Genomic DNA, 16,969 nt, shown 5'->3' with positions numbered 1-16,969 from the left:
TCAATTATGCTTACATCTCCAAAGCTGTATCACTAGCTTATGTGGATTTTCTAAGATCAAGAGTTACGGCTGACAAGATGTTTCCCAAATCAAATGTGCTAATGAGTTACAGATTAAGTTTATTATGTTCCCCTTCTCTTTTTCTGCTCTCCTCCCCATTCATATCTTACTGAAAACTATCGCCATCTATTCAGGTCCCCGAGACAGATTCCTGAGTTACGAAGTTTTATCTCTTGCATGGTACCTAGCTTTTATCTTTCCTATATATTTATTTTCCCCCATCATTTATTCTGTGACCATCTTAATTCTGAACTTTATCATTCTTTGCATGAACTACTCAGCAGCCTCCTAATTCACTTTCCTGTTTCTAGTTAACACTCTTTATAAGTCATTATCTTCTTTCTCTTCTCCAAAATCTAATCAAGTCATCACTCTGCTTCAAGTCTGTGACTTTCCTCACCCTCAAGATCAAGTCCAAATTCCATTCTCTGATACTACACTCAGGTCACCTGGCCTCTGGTTTCTACACTCACTTCCGGTTTCCATTCTGTGTCCCAATCTTAGGAAATTATTTGTATCTCTCCAAACATGCTCAAACCATTTTGTCTTGTTTCTTTGCACATGGTAGCCTCATTTTCTAAAACTGCTTATCTCCTCAAATAACTAATTATATTTATGATTCAGACTCAGCTCAGACACCTGCTTCTCCAGGAAGTTTTTCTGATCATGCCCAGCTGGAATCACTATCCTCCTCTGCACACCTGTAGCACTCTGTTTATAATCCTATTAGAAATACTTTACAATGTTGATTTTCTTTCATAAGATTGCTGGATTTATTTCAGCAGAGGACAAGAAGTTCATATCCTCATTGTCTAGATAATGTTGGATGCATTTTTCTCAGTAAACTTCTGTCGAATGGAGGAATCAGTGAACACACACTCTCACTCAATCCCCTTTCTCACATATTAAGGCTCTCATAAAGTATTCAGTATGAGTATGTTTTTTTTTTCTAAAGTTTAGTTATTGACTCATTAACTCTAGGAAATGCTGTTCTGATTTTTGTGATTCAAACTACTACCATATCATTCAGATTAAGTAAGGTTATAAACAGTAATCTTAGAGGTCATATGGCCTGAACTCATTACATGGGCCCCAGACAGGACAAGCCGACCATGTGCCTAGAATCTTGAAACATTTATAATATTTGATGACCAGCAGAACTTTATATATAAAGACCTTTAATTTGTTTTATCACGTTTAAAACTACATTTATGAGAAAAAAAATACTGTTTAACATCACAGGTTGATTTTTATAAAGAAACTTCTAGAGGAATATGAATTTGTTTGATTTTTCTTCTCCTTCTATATCAGCATCTGAAGCCCTGACTCTCTGATCCTCTAAATCTTAAACACCATGCCCGCCACGCATTCCATCACCAAGGGAATCCTTCCTTCCTCTCCCTGCTGTCCTTGCCCGGGCCTTCATCTCTGGAATATAGCACTAGCTAGCTGACTGTTCTCAGTCTCCCTCCTTCATTCTGCTCCTACACATTGCAGCTTGAATAATCCCATTAAAATATTCCTTAGGGTTTCAGTATTTCACCAAAGGTTGTGGAATAAAATATTAAGCCTATAGCTTATTGCCCAAGGCCTGTTATGATTTGTTCCCCACCTCTACTGTGACCTCATTTTCTCATTATCTCCTTGTGAAAGTCTTTGGCTCATGCAAAGGGCCCCTCCCTGAGCTTTTGCTTTCTTATCTGTACTGGTTTAATAATGACAGTCCGTATCTTATAGCCTTGTCATGAATATTGAATGAAACAATACATAAAAAGCCCTGATCACACAGTCCTGACATATAGTCAGCCCTTGACATTATTGTGACACCCTGTTAAAAATATATATTACCCTTTCCTGGCACTCCCATTAGAAATTCCTTATTTATTAGCAGTGCCTGTGCAGTATTCCAATATCATTCTTTATTCTTTGGGATTCTCTGAGAATAAAGAGTTTACTAACAACACACATATGCCAGTCATTCATACTGAAAAACTAAATAAATGGCTATAACCCAGTTCTTTGCAACAAATTATTCCAGTTTGTATTATCCAAATGATGGCACACTCTTCTAGTTCTTAGTCTTGCTAAGTTTCACTCTGACTACCAACAGTTAAGCACCCACTCAAAGGTGTTATTACCCTGAGGATCAAATAATTTGCCTTTTTAGCTGCTAGTGTCCTCTCATGGACTAGCTTCATTACACTTTTGACTTAAGAAATTGCAAAAATCTTTGGTTACCTCTGGGGTGGGATGGTGTATTATAAAACTAGGCTTTGTAGTATTAAGAGTGGTCAGAGGCACAAGAACACAAAATCAAACACTGCATGTTCTCACTCATAGGCGGGTATTGAACAATGAGAACACATGGACACAGGGAGGGGAGCACTATACACTGGGGTCTGTTGGGGGGGGAGTGGGGGGGACAGCAGGGGGTGGGGAGTTGGGGAGAGATAGCATGGGGAGAAATGCCACATATAGGTGAAGGGGAGTAAGGCAGCAAATCACACTGCCATGTATGCACCTATGCCACAATCTTGCATGTTCTTCACATGTACCCCAAAATCTAAAATACATAAAAAAAGAGTGGTCAGAGGATGTTACAACGGGGCACTGGTGTGCCTGATGAGAACATGGATGGCGGCTGGTACACTTGTTAATTCCTTATAAATGCACCCTGATTAAAATTTCTGGAAATTGGGCTATAAAAATGATTCAGTACTGTACAAAGAGGACCGAGCTGGGAGTCTGAACACCTGGTTTCTGAGATCTGTGTAGATCCTTTAGCATCAGTTTATTTATTGGTAGAATATGAATAAAGTAATATCTGTTTCTTTAGAAGACTGTTTTAAAATAACAAATCATGTTTGTGAAAGTGTTTTGTTAAAACTGATAATTTTATTTCCACATTAAATTTACACACATAAAGTGCAAGACAATATACAAATAACCTAAAAATAACTTTTGGTACATTTGTGGTATTTGCTGAAAATATGGTTTTTTTTAAGAGCCAAATTTGGTTCCTAAGAGGTAACTGTTACACATACTTAGAGTCAACTGCGACTAGTAATGAGAACTTTTTTTGCTATTATTTTTCATTATTTTTGGTGTTCACATTCCGAAAGGCAAGAAAAGTATGTAGATTTTATAGAAAAGAAATTTGAGAAATGTAACTATCTGGGGGGATCAAAATCCCCAAAGTTGAATTTTTTTTTTTTCTTTTTTGAGACGGAGTTTCGCTCTTGTTACCCAGGCTGGAGTGCAATGGCGCGATCTCGGCTCACCGCAACCTCCGCCTCCTGGGTTCAGGCAATTCTCCTGCCTCAGCCTCCTGAGTAGCTGGGATTACAGGCACGCGCCACCATGCCCAGCTAATTTTTTTGTATTAGTAGAGACGGGGTTTCACCATGTTGACCAGGATGGTCTCGATCTCTTGACCTCGTGATCCACCCGCCTCGGCCTCCCAAAGTGCTGGGATTACAGGCTTGAGCCACCGCTCCCGGCCTGAATTTTTACCTTTTAATATTGAAAACTGGCATGTTAGGTAAAAGCCAGAATCATTGGACTCATATTTGCATTGCCAGAGCAAAGCAAAGCTTAGCTACTCTTTGGAAGGAAGTCACTGGTTAGCATCCGGCTAGTTTGGTCAAAGTAATGACAAAAACAGCAGCAGCAGCTCCTGCTTCAATTCTTACGTCTCCTGCTTCAATTAAGATCAGAGCAATGTTCATTTTGTTGGGGGAAAATCTGACCCAGAAATTATGAGACTTGCCCCAAATCTTTTCACTGAGCCAAACTCTGAAACAAGTTCTACCTGGCTCTAAACCCTGTCTTCCTTTCAAGGAACCGCCTGATAAAGCTGGTTGTGAGAATAACTGTAACTTCAATCAAGAAGGCGAAGACAAAAATAGAAAGTTTACTATAAGATGTAGCCTTCTTCCTTTTACTTTTACTCCTGCACGTAATGTCTGATGGCCTTAAGCCCGTGTTATTAATAACTCAATCACTGCTAAGGTTTTTTAGTGAAAAGTGAAAGACCTGTGACCAGCCTCAGTAGAAGAATCCAAATTTTGCAAGCCGAGCCCAGTTTACATGTTCCGAACTTGTATTTTAACAGAAATATATTGCAAGGTGCTGAAAACTAACTTCTAATTATACCACAGTGAGTGTCTCAAGGACACGAAAGACACTGGTGTTTTCAGTCTGATCCACTCTCAACTCCCTGCTTAATGGAAACTTGCATTCTGGTTATATTTTTCTGTGTTTTTAATTGCATTCTGATTACATTTATTGCCATCTGTGCTTTTAAAGATTAAGCTTTGACTAGTGCCTTAAAAGGGACCATAGCTCTCTGCTGTTATTTAGGACAGCATGTTACATATGGCTTTAAAATTTGGGTTTTCACATTACCCTGAAGAAAGGGATTCGGGGTACCTCATATTAAAAGGGAAAAATCTTTCTGAGGTTTCCCACCGTCAGCAGCCGCCTATTAGTCTCTAAAATGTACTCTGACTGCCCTCTCCTGGTTGGATGTAGGAATAGCAAGAAGAGAAGTTGGGAATATTGGTTTTAGCATTCACTGCACGCTCTGACAAATCTGAATTTAATAGAAATGGAAATTACCTAGTGATCAAAATAGAAAAACAATGGGGCAGAAAAAGAATTTTTCAGATGTGACTCTGCAGTGTAAACATAAACCCTGACTCATCAGATCCCATGAAAAAGCACTCCAATGTTGGACTAAAGTCTTGCTTTAGGACCATTTGGTCAGTAGGGCTGTCCCACAGTTAACCTCTTATGAGTGTCCAGAACTCATCCAAGTTCTGGATAGGTTTGGTTTCAGCCTCATACACTGTCAGTCAGACCCAGTGGAAGCTGGGAAGACCAATGTTGCTTTTGTTTTAATTTATATATGTATTTTGTAGCCTGGTGCCCTTTGGGGTGTCTCAATGGCAGATAAAGAGACTGATATCAGGCTGAAGTGTAAAAGTGCAGAGGTAGCTGGAGATCCATGGAAAATGTTCTGTTTTTCATTGTAAAACATTCCAGCATTTCTCCAGCATTCATCTACCAAATTCATGGCTGTGATAAAAACCTAAAATGTATGTATCTATTCAACTCCTTGCCTCTGGTTCAGAATTCTGATACTTAAAAATGCTTTGGATGCCAATATTTCCTGGCCTTTCAGACTAGATTACTTGGGTTTGAAATGCATCTGTGCACCAAGCTGTGTTACCTTCCATAAGTCCCTTAATTTCTCTGTCTTCAGTTTCCAAATCTGTAAAATGGTGTTCATGAGTGCATCTTTTGGATTACTGTGAAGATTAAATTTGATACATTTAAAATTTTTAAATCAGCAACTAACACAAATGCTCAATAAATGTTAGCTGCTTATGTTATTCTATAGTCAAAAGAGGGGTAGGATCAGTAACTTGTTAAAAGCTCCATTCAGCAGAGGAACCATAAAATTGTTCCTTGCCACCAACATGTCTAACAGATTTGATGTGTCTAGTAGACTTACAATGACCTCAAAACCCTCTCTAGATCTTTGTTCCTCTCCTGAGATCTGCCATATCTACCTTATTTCCTGACTGTGACCCACACAACACACAAATGGAGATTTTTCTTTTCCTGCTGCTGTTTTGAAGTAGAAGAAATTCATTAAAAATATCTTCAGGCCAAGTATCCAGTGAATAGCTCAAAATGTCAGAAGTGACTTGAAGTTTTACAGGTTAATGGGAAAGTTTTTGAAGGGCATCATTCCTTTTATCCAATGATGGACGGGAAGAAAAACTTCACTATTCCGATGGTAGGGAAAACACAGATTCACAATGGCCAGGCAATGGTAAGTACCCTTTGAGTGCTCCACTCACTACAGAGCTCCCATAGGTGCTTGCCTTCGATTTAGCATCATTCCAGCAGTTCTGAATAAAGAAGAAAGGCTACATAATTATACAATATCAGATATGCACCTTTGCTCTTAAATCTGTTAGCAAAAATGGAAAAGGAATAGGGATTTCTGACCATTTTTCATTTCGGAAATAAAGAGATCGTTGTGAACTAGAATGTTGCCAGGTTAGAATACAAGGTCACAGAATACCTGGCAGCAGATTAGGGGATTAAGAGAGAGAATTGGCAAAGAGAAAGGAAGGTGAACTTAAAAACGGACCTGCTACCTCTGAGTACCTGTGAGTGATCTGCTGTATGCTTCTGAAACCAAGCATTAGAATTCTTGGACTAGAGTGATCTAGCCAAGATGTTGGACAAACTCTTCCAGGGCAGTTGGGAAAACGTCAGCATTCATAGTCCTTAAATAAAACAAAAATAGCACATAGGTAAAGAAAGAAATATTGAGAAATACCTGGGCAGGTGCAATTTGGTTTAAAGTGGCTTCAAATCTCATAGGACAAAGCCCGTACTCCTCAGCATGTCACAGAATGATCTTCATAAGGGGCTCCTGCTAACAATGGCAGAGTCATCTGTACATCTGTCACCATCTTACCCTCCATGCCAGCTGCATTGAACCACTTTCCTTCTTGAACACATCACCTCTTTTTCTTTTGAACCTTTACAGGTGAGTCCTTCTGCCTGGAATGCCCTTTCCTTATTTTCTTGATTGATTCTAAGTTGTTGATCAGATTGCATATATATCATTCCTTACTCCAAGATCCAGCTAGCTAGCCTTTCCCTGAGCTTCCAATAGCATCTTGTATTTATATCTAAAATTAACTTGCTCTGTGTTAATTGTATGCTTAGTTGTAGGTATCTCTCCTTAGGGACGGTTGTTGGGTCTTATTAACCATTATAGCCCCATCTGTTGAATAACGCCTAGCCTAAAATATATTCTCAATTTATATTTTGAATAATTGAAAGGATTCCCTTACTCTGAGAGTCATGCAGAACTTCCACTTGAGAAGTTCTCTGATTGGTGATTTCACCTTATTCATGTGGTAAGCTTTGGATATTGATTTAATGAAATGTTAAGAGTCTAAAAGCTCTCAGATCGACCAATAACCTATAACTCTTCTTTTTTTTTAAAATTTCACCAATGTGTAACTTATTTGTATACACCAACTGCCCAAATCAAGCTGATGTTTAGCTTTAAATACAACCTGGTGGTATATTATTAAAACATAAAGCATGTTATATTCCAAAAACATTTGTACCAAATATATGACTGCTAAATTTAGAACAGTAGACAATATGAGGAGCTTTTACTCACATGGCTCTTGAAACTTCATGGGGGTCTTTCACGTTCATTGTCCCATAAACTCTCACAATGGTCCCTTCTAAGTGGGGATTGTATTTTTTCCCATCTTACAGAGAAGAAGGAAATTATGATTGCTTTGTAGTTTTCCCAAGCTTATCCAGTAAAGAAGTGGTTACCAGAGTTGACAGCCCTAAACGTTTTTAACTTGGATCTTTCATCTGAACTCCAGACTTGTATATCCAACTACCTACATAGATGTCTAAGGAATCTCAAACTTGCAAACAATTGACATATTTGTTACGGTTTGAATCGTGTCACCCAGAAAGTTACATGGAAGTCCAAAGTCATGGGACCTGGGAGTGACCTTATTTGGAAACAGAATCTTTGCAGATGCAGTTGAGTTAAAATGCAGTCATTAGGGTGGGCCCTAATTCAATCTGGTGATTGAATTCAATCTGGTGTCTCTTCTAAGAAGAAGAGACAGACATGCAGAGGGAATGCCAGGTGACAATTGAGGCAGAGACTGGAGTGACACGGCTGCAAGCCAAGAAACACCAAGGATTGCAGGCCACCCCCAGAAGCTAAGAGGCAAGAAAGGGTTCTATAAGAATCTCAGAGGGAGCAAGGTCCTGTTGACACTTTGATTTTAGACTTCTACCCTCCAGAACTGTGAGAAAATACATGAGGTACTAGATTGTGGTGCTCTGTTAAGGCAGCCCTAAAAAATGCAATGTTCAAAACTTAACTCCTGACTCCCCTCCAAAACACGTTGTTCTCTATGAGCAAAGTGACCCCCAAATGCAGAAGGAACTGAGAAATCAAAGAGCAAGGCAGGCAAATGTCAGTAGAAGGTGGTTTACTGGGGATGTTATAAACAGAGGTGTACTCTTGTACAGCAGTAAGGTAGACCGCCACATCATGACACCCCCAAAGCTAGGGCTTGTCTGCTAGAGGGAAAAGGTGTACATGTTCAACAGGGACAATTAAAGACAAACTTCCAGAACAGGCAAGAATGCTATGTGCATCATAGCCTATAGTTTGCGTAAGAACATCGTTTGTTTTGATCTAGAAAAGAATTTATGGAGACTACTAAGGACAGTAAATAAAGTAGGAATCGGGAGGCATTTCCAGAACTGGGGCAACTCAAATGTCAACAAGGTGGATTAGTATCCAAGATGGGGTCACCTTTGCCTCCACACACCTCTTGCCACAGTCTCCTGTAAAGCAGTAAATGGTAACTTCATCCTTGGTCTTAATCTTGTTTTCTCTCTTTTGCTCATACTCCATACTCAATCTGATTATCAGTGCATTCAATTAGCTTTACCTTCACAACATATCTACACTCTAAGCACTTATCACCACCTTCACTGCTGACACTGAGGTCTCACCCCTCACCGTCTCTCACCTGGTCTATTTCAGTAGCCTCTTCACAAGTGTCCTTATTCCTCCTTTTGTTTTCCTACCATCTATTCTCAACCCAGCAGCCAGCACTGTCCTCTTAAAACACGTTAGATTAGCCAGGCGCAGTGGCTCATGCCTGTAATCCCAGCACTTTGGGAGGCCGAGGCGGGTGGATCACAAGGTCAGAAGTTGGAGACCAGGCTGGCCAATATGGTGAAACCCCGTCTCTACTAAAAATACAAACAAAACAAAACAAAAACGAGTGTGGTGGTATACGCCTATAGTCCCAGCTACTTGGGAGGCTGAGGCAGAAGAATCCTTTGAACCCAGGAGGCAGAGGTGGCAATGAGCTGAAATCATGCCACTATACTACAGCCTGGGAGACAGAGCAAGACTCCGTCTCAAAAAAAACAAAACAAAAAAACAAAACAAAAAAACAAAAACCAATACACATTAGATCATACCATGCCTCTGCTCAAAAGTCTGAAGTGGCTTTCCACATATCCCAGAAATATATAGCGTCCTTTCATTAGATGTCCAAGGTTTTATGTGAGCTGCATCCAGTGGCATAGCTTCCTGTCTCATCTCACGCCACTCCTACTCCTACTGACTTTCTGGATACACTGCCTTCTTCGCTGAACTTGATCACATCACCATGCTCTCATGTCAGTTCTAAAGGGTTCTTCCTTCTCCTAGACACCTACATGATTCCTTCCCTCAACTTTAGAATTCTGCTAATTGCCTCCAAGTTAGGCTTTCCTTTTCTAGATTATTTAAAATGGCAACTCCCCCTTTCCTGGCACATCCACCCTCTTTATCTTACATTGCTTTTTTCCTTAGCATTCATGAGTAATAGTTCATGTATGTACCTTGTATTTATGTATTGCCTCTCTCCTTACACCAAAATGGAAGCCCTATGAGGACAGGAACATAATTTTCTTTACTGTCTATCTCTGGAGCATATAGAATACATGGGAGTTCAATAAATATTTGCCGAATTAAGTGGATAAATTAAAGAGCTCTTAAATAACGGTCTCTTTTTCTATTATACACAAACAAGAAAAATATATAGTGCAAAACAAATGACTGATATGGTTTGGATGTGTGTCCCCTCCAAATCTCATATTGAAATGTGATCCCCAGTGTTAGAGGTGGGGCCTAGTGGAAGGCGTTTATGTCGTGGGGGTGGATTCCTTATGAATGGCTTGGTGCCATCCCCTTGGTGGTGAGTGCATTCTCACTCTATTAGTCACGATTACAGTTCATTGTTTAAAAAGATTGTCACCTTCTTCTCTATCTCTTATCATGTGATACACCTGCTCCTCCTTTGCCTTCCCATGATTGGAAGCTTCCTGAGGCCCTCACCAGAGGTAGATGCTGGCACCATGCTTCTTGTACAGTCTGCAAAACCATGAGTCAAATAAACCTCTTTTCTTTATTAATCAGATATTTCTTTTTTTTTTTTTTGAGACGGAGTTTCGCTCTTGTTACCCAGGCTGGAGTGCAATGGTGCGATCTCGGCTCACCGCAACCTCTGCCTCCTGGGTTCAAGCAATTCTCCTGCCTCAGCCTCCCGAGTAGCTGGGATTACAGGCACGCGCCACCATGCCCAGCTAATTTTTTGTATTTTTAGTAGAGACGGGGTTTCACCATGTTCGCCAGGATGGTCTCGATCTCTTGACCTAGTGATCCACCCGCCTCGGCCTCCCAAAGTGCTGGGATTACAGGCGTGAGCCACTGCGCCCAGCCATTAATCAGATATTTCTTTAGAGCAATGCAAAAGCACTCAGTTTTTTAAAAAATGGGCAAGTACACTCAATATTATTTATTTGCACTCCCCTAAATTACCCCACGACATAGTTTAACAATTTAAATATCCATGTTTGAGTTACCTGAAATGACCAATAGATTCAAAAGTGGAAGAGGTTAAAAACAGAAAAAGAGGAGGACTTTTATAATTTATCCAGATGAGTGTTATTAAAACATAAACGAATACCACAAGTACATTTAGGACTGAATGGTTCTAGATAATGTGCAGTTGTCTGAAGGAGACTCATACTAGTTTGTGGGAATCTCCTACATTATTCCTCTACTTTGTTTTAGCAAGTCATTTGGATTCCTTTTTCTGTATTTGAGAACGAAATCTACTTAAATCCCTTTGGACTAAAAAATATTATGACTAGTTATTGGAACCTTAGTATATTTTGCAATGATACTCTATGTAGAATAAAATACTATTCTTTTGGGTGAATGGCAAGCACATTTATACATTTATATTAAGTTTTATAGTAACAGTCAGTAGAACTGATAAAAAGCACAAATACCTTAATGTTACATATAATAATCCTAATTCCACTCTACAGGGGAAGATCAATGTGGAGGGGAACACTCTGGCCAGTGTGATGATTCAGGCCTTTGAAAGTACAGAGGGAACAATTTATTAAATTACAAACAAACAACAAAATCTAATGATTGGCTATACTGATGCCCTACAGAAGGACAGTGACACACGGAGGTCCTTAACAAATAGTGAAAGCTAAATGTAACAGCCAGAGGGCTTATTTTGTAGTATGTAAAGAACACCTGTCTTTGCCATGAAAGAGCAACACAGCTGAAGAACACACTCAAGATCTGACAGGTTTATTGAACTTCAGAGATAGTAGAACGCTCTGCCAAGCAAATATATAATGCTAAATTCAGCACCCTAGTAGGGAAAGCCCAGGAAAACATGAGATGGGACATTTGAATGAATACCCTCAAATATTGAGGCTCTCCAGAATCCCCTCAACAGTAGAGCTGCAGAGGTGCTGCTGTTCCCTCCCTTAATCCTTCCCTACTAATTGCCAGAAATGTCCCCACATAGAGGCCTCTCCCTCAGGAGGCAGCAGAAGGCTCTGATTAGGATATGTCCCCACTGTTCTTCTGGCTGCCAGGCTGATGACTACAGTTAATTTTCAGATATCCCAGCTGAATTAGTGCAGGGTATGCTAATAAGGAGATTATACCCTAAAGCAGTTGCAAAAGTTAACTAGCATGTATTAGTAGGAGCCAGGGGAGTACCAGTGAGATTGGAGTTTAAGGATGCTTGATCAAGCAAAGCAGAACATAGGACTAGATAAGAAAGAATGCTTTAATTCCAGAGGTTGAGGTAACTGAATTATGAAAGAATACAGTGCAAGAAGGGATTGGAAAACTCAGCAAAGTTGGCATGTTGGGATAATATATTATGCAAGGGAACAATACTCTCTAAAATTTTGTTTTATAGGAAGTTGTGGAAGACACATAATTTGCCCATGCTCGCAGGAAGGCTCTGATGAGAGGAACCAAGAAGGTGATCCTAAGATCAGTGATGGATTCCCTCCAAAGACCAGGACTGATGGTATAAAAGACATTAAAAAAGCCTGGCTCATCAATAATGAAGATGATGAGTAAGAGGTAAGAGTAAATGGTGAGGCTTAACCACCCACTTCCAGGAGCTGCACATTCTGGGAGAGGTAGTCATAGAGCCTTGGCCCACAGGGATTTATGGAGATGTTTACTAGAACATGGCATTCTTAGGGGCAAGAACAAATGGACAGTGAATGAGGGTATTGCTTATTATACACAGTAAAAAAAAGGCAAGAATAGTTGAGCAGGAAGCTTTTGGCAAGGGCTCACATTTTCTTGGTCAAGTAACAAATCTGAACCAGTTTTAAGACCAGGAAGCTATTGACTGACGAGGTGGATGGTTTTCCACAAAAAAGAACTCTGTAATACCTGGGCAATTACATACTATGGTGATTCCCTTGGTCTTTTCCCAAAGACATGTATGAGAATTTACTCAAGTGATCGATACTGGGTCAAGGGGAAGTATAAGACATTGTGAGGGTTTTGGACACAGGGACTGAGTTGACATTCATATTTGAAGGCCCAAAACATCATTATCATTTCACTGTTAGATTGGGTACATAAGTAGAAATGTAATAAATGGAACCCTGGTCAAAGTCCATCTCACGATAAGCTTACTGAGTTTATGAACTAAGCTTTGGCCATCTCCCTGTTCCCTAAATGTATAATTGGGTTTATATGCTTGGTAATTGATGTAAACCTTGTATTGAATTTTTAGTTTGTATATTAAGAACTATCATAGTCGGGAAGCCCAAGTAAAAGCTCCTGAAACTGTGCAGCCCCTCAGCCAATGTACTGAATTAAAAAAATATATATTACATTTCATGGGAAGGGGGTTGACAGAGAATAGTGCCAGCGCTAAGGATCTTAATGATTCAGGGAAGTTTGTCTTTACTCTATCTCTGCTTAATTCAACAGTATGGCCTGTGCAGAAATCAGATGCATCCTGGAGACTGACCATAGAATACCACAAGCTCAACCAAGTGGTGATCCTGACAACTGTGATGCCAGATGAGGTATGGGGAATATGGTATGGTGAAGGAATTTGTTCTTGGCCAGAAAAGAACATCAGAAACAGTTTACTTTTACATGGATCAGACAGCACTAAACATATTGTTTAAACTAAACATACTTTCAAGTATTGTTCCCTCTGTACTTCCAAAGGCCTGAGTCATTACATTGGCCAGAGTGTTCTCCTCCATGTTGATAGATTTGTAGCAGGACTGGCGTAATTCTGCTGTGTGTCATAATCTGAAGACCACCTGGATATAACTGCAAAACATGATATTGGGTTCATTACATCATTAACATCAGAATGAGCAAGGGCAGAATGAAAACCTTGGTAAAATGTGCACTCCAGAGGGCATGAGATGAACCCTCTGAAGATTCAAGCACCTGCTCTTTCTATAAAAATTTTAGACATCTACTTGTCGGGGGCATAGAAAAAGTTAAATGGTTGCATTTTGCTTTCTTAATTCCAAAACGGAAGTACCGTGGTTTGTAGGTCTCGCCGGGTTTTCTAGGGGCAATATGTTCTGTGGGTAGGAATATTCCTTTGGCTCATACACTGACATAAAAGGGGATAGTCTTTGAGTGGTATCTGGAACAGGAAAGAGCTGTGCAGCAGATCCAGGCTGTGACACAGCAGCTTGTCTTGGTGACTTCAGTTTACCATAACAAAATGCCACAGAACTGGGTTGCTTAAATAATAGAAATCTATTTTCTCATGGTTCTGGAGGCTACAAGTCCCAAATCCATTTCTGACAGAGTCAATTCCTGTTAAGGGCCTCTTCCTGGCTTTTAAGGGTTATCCTCTTGCTCTGCCCTCACATGACAGAGTCAGAGAGAGTTCCTCTTCTACTGTGTCCACCAGTCCTATGGATTAGGGCCTTTATAAAAGCATCTTTTATAAAAGCATCTAACTTTATCTTCTGAAGATCCTATCTCCAAATACAGTTGCGTTGGAAATTGGGGCTTCGACATATGAATTCATGTGGAGGTGTGGGTAAAAACAGAATCACAATTTAGACCCGAGATTGTGGGTTCTGCAGCAAGGTCATGCCCTTTTAAGTGGAGAATTAAATGCAGAACAAGAGCTTTATTGAACTTCAAGCTGTGGCAGCTCTTGAGGCATTTTGGACTCTTCAAGCACCAGTGAGCAGGAAGGAGTTGCCCTCTTTGCGGCGGTAATTGATCCTGATAAAAAGGCACACGGGGCTGATACTACACCAGAGAAATAGGGAGGAGAATGTATGAAACTCAGGTGATCCACATGGGCACCTTTGTGGTAATTCCTTGCCCAGTTGTGACTGTGGATGGACAAGTGCAGTGACCCCCAGCTGAAAAAGTTATTGTCTTGGATTCAGACCCTTCAGGAAAGAGGGTGAGGGTCACACCACCAGATAACTCACCCAGACCTGCAGAGGTAGGTGATAGCTGTGAAGAGAATTCAGAATGGATGGTTGGAGAGAGAGATGAATACCAGTTGTGGCCCCAAGACCAACTGGAATGATGTGGCTGAGTTTGACCCACTAATCTTCCTTTTCTAGAAGTCTTACCCTCAGGATGAGAGGCCCGCTAAGGAGTGGCTCCCAGGATATGCATGGAGAAGTGGATTTATTTGGTAGAAAGAGTGAAAAGTGGCAGTTATGAAGTGTGCTATTTAGATCTCCAAAAGAGAACGGTTCACAGGGAGTGCAGTTATCTGACAGCACCAGTTGCAGATGCCCTCAGGATCTTCCTTCAGTGTCCAGGACAAGGAGCTGAGGCCATTCGTTCTGGGCAGTCCACAGGCAATGACTGCTTATGGTGTTGGTACCAGAGCTCATTGTTTCTAGCTAGTGTGAGGCTCTTCAATGGGCAGTCTTTGTGCTGGAGCTCACTGCTATGTTAGTTGAGATTTTCTCAGAATGAGCACAGTCTGAGGGTCTTACTACCTGATCTCCTTCTACTTTCATAGAAGTCAAACCTGCATCGGGGGCAGAAAGCTTCCTTTTCCTACTTGTGCTTCCTCTCCTCTTTGTCTTTTAGAGGCATTTTCTCCAACAAATAACTTACACTTGGAACTGCATCGTGGCTGCTGCTTTCCAAAGGTGGTCTTCTCTCAGACTTGCATCATCATCACTGGTAGATGATAACTTAGGCTTGAATAAATTAAGTGGTTCACCTCAGGTCCCACAAATATTCAGTGGACTGTTTTTTCATAATACTTTATTCTTGTACTGAATAATATTCATGAAATCATGTAATTGATGTGCAAGTTATAATTCCCTAATTCACATGGAAAGTATAACTACTAAATTTAAAATAAAAAAAAAAGTTTGGTCAACTTAGTTATTCCACATGGGAAAAATACATAATATCATATTTGTTTGTTGGGAATTTATTTGTTCTATGAAAGCATATTCGGCCAAGAGTTAATTTTTGAGATTTAGTCAACTTTGTCATTCTGAAGAAATGGAATACCTATCTTCTGAGAAAACAATTTCAATGCTTATGGCTGCCAGCCTCTATGTCAGTTAGACACTTCCATCAAACAACATCAAAAACTGACTAAAAGATACAGTCAGTTTTATGCCCTCCAAGCCAATACTCTATTCCCATGGTCTCTAAAATGGAGTGTGTGCACTTTAAGAAATATGCAAGATAATTACATAGTGACAAAGGAAATATTTTAATTATATTTTATGAGCATGGATAAAGTATGTATGCTCAAAAATCAAGACAACTGTTAAAATTTGTTCATAGAACAAATAAATTCTCAACAAAGAAATACGATATTATGTAATTTTCCAATATGGGATAACTAAGTTGCACAAACTTAGTTGCTGTGTAAAATTAACAAAACACAAACCTTACATTCTAGTGGAGAAGAGGGCAAAGTAAATGTATAATAAATTAATGCTATATACATATACACTATATGTAAAATACGTCCTAAGTGCCATGGAGAAAAATGTAGAAAAGGAGAACAGGGAGTGCTCGTGTGAGATTTGAGATTAAATGTAGTTCTGAGGTAGCACCTCACGATAAAGGTGACGACAAAGCAAAACTCAGAGGGTGAGAAAGCCAGCCATGTAAGTAACTTGAGAAAAGAGGAACTAGGATTGCCTTTTTGCTAGGGCACAGCCTAATAAAAGTGTAACTAACATGCTTTTTTTTTTTGAATATACAAAGTTGGATATTCAAAACACTAAACATAACCCATTTTTGCCAGAGGTTGCAAATATTTTTTTGGGAAAAATCAGACCTTGGCGATGACCTTAAGCAGTAGGATATAAATAACTCTCACAAGCTTAGTGTTCCAATAATGGAGCACTAGACATAAATAGGTTTAAGATCATTGCCATCTCCAAACTCTGAACCCCCTGCTTAACGAATACATTAAGCTGCCATCTGAGACACTGAGTCTCCAACTAACAAACTTGAGGCATGTTGTTAATGATAGAAACTTCATGATATTGATCCAGAATTCCAGATTCTGGAATATATAGAGGTGGAAATTCATAGTCCATGTGTCAAGATTGAATGGCATATCTCAGACTGGAAAATCCCTTCTGAAGTCAGTTCCAGGCATCCCTGGAAGCCTGGATAATGTGGGAAAAGGCTGACTTGATGTAAGGTAATACAGCAGACTGAAGCCCCAACCATAAGTTCATGCTAGAATTGACCATAAGGAAACATACTTAGGTAGCCAAGCACTCAGGGACCATTCCAGATGCAAGCGGCCTAGCCTTTCTCCCTCATGCAGGTTTGGCTTAAATTCTTCCAGCTAAAATAATGAGTCCTTGGTTATGACAAAAATGTTCTGAGATATGAAATTTACCATAATTATGTTGTTAAACATTCTGCTAAAACTTCTTTGGGGGAAAAAAGATCACATTTTTGGATATGTATGTAAAATCTGGGTGAACC

The sequence above is a fragment of the Aotus nancymaae genome, unplaced genomic scaffold, assembly GCF_030222135.1.
Source record: "Aotus nancymaae isolate 86718 unplaced genomic scaffold, 86718_ANA_hifiasm-v0.15.2.pri h1tg000036l, whole genome shotgun sequence".
NCBI lineage: Eukaryota > Metazoa > Chordata > Mammalia > Primates > Aotidae > Aotus > Aotus nancymaae.
Note: the sequence above shows the minus strand (reverse complement) of the source record.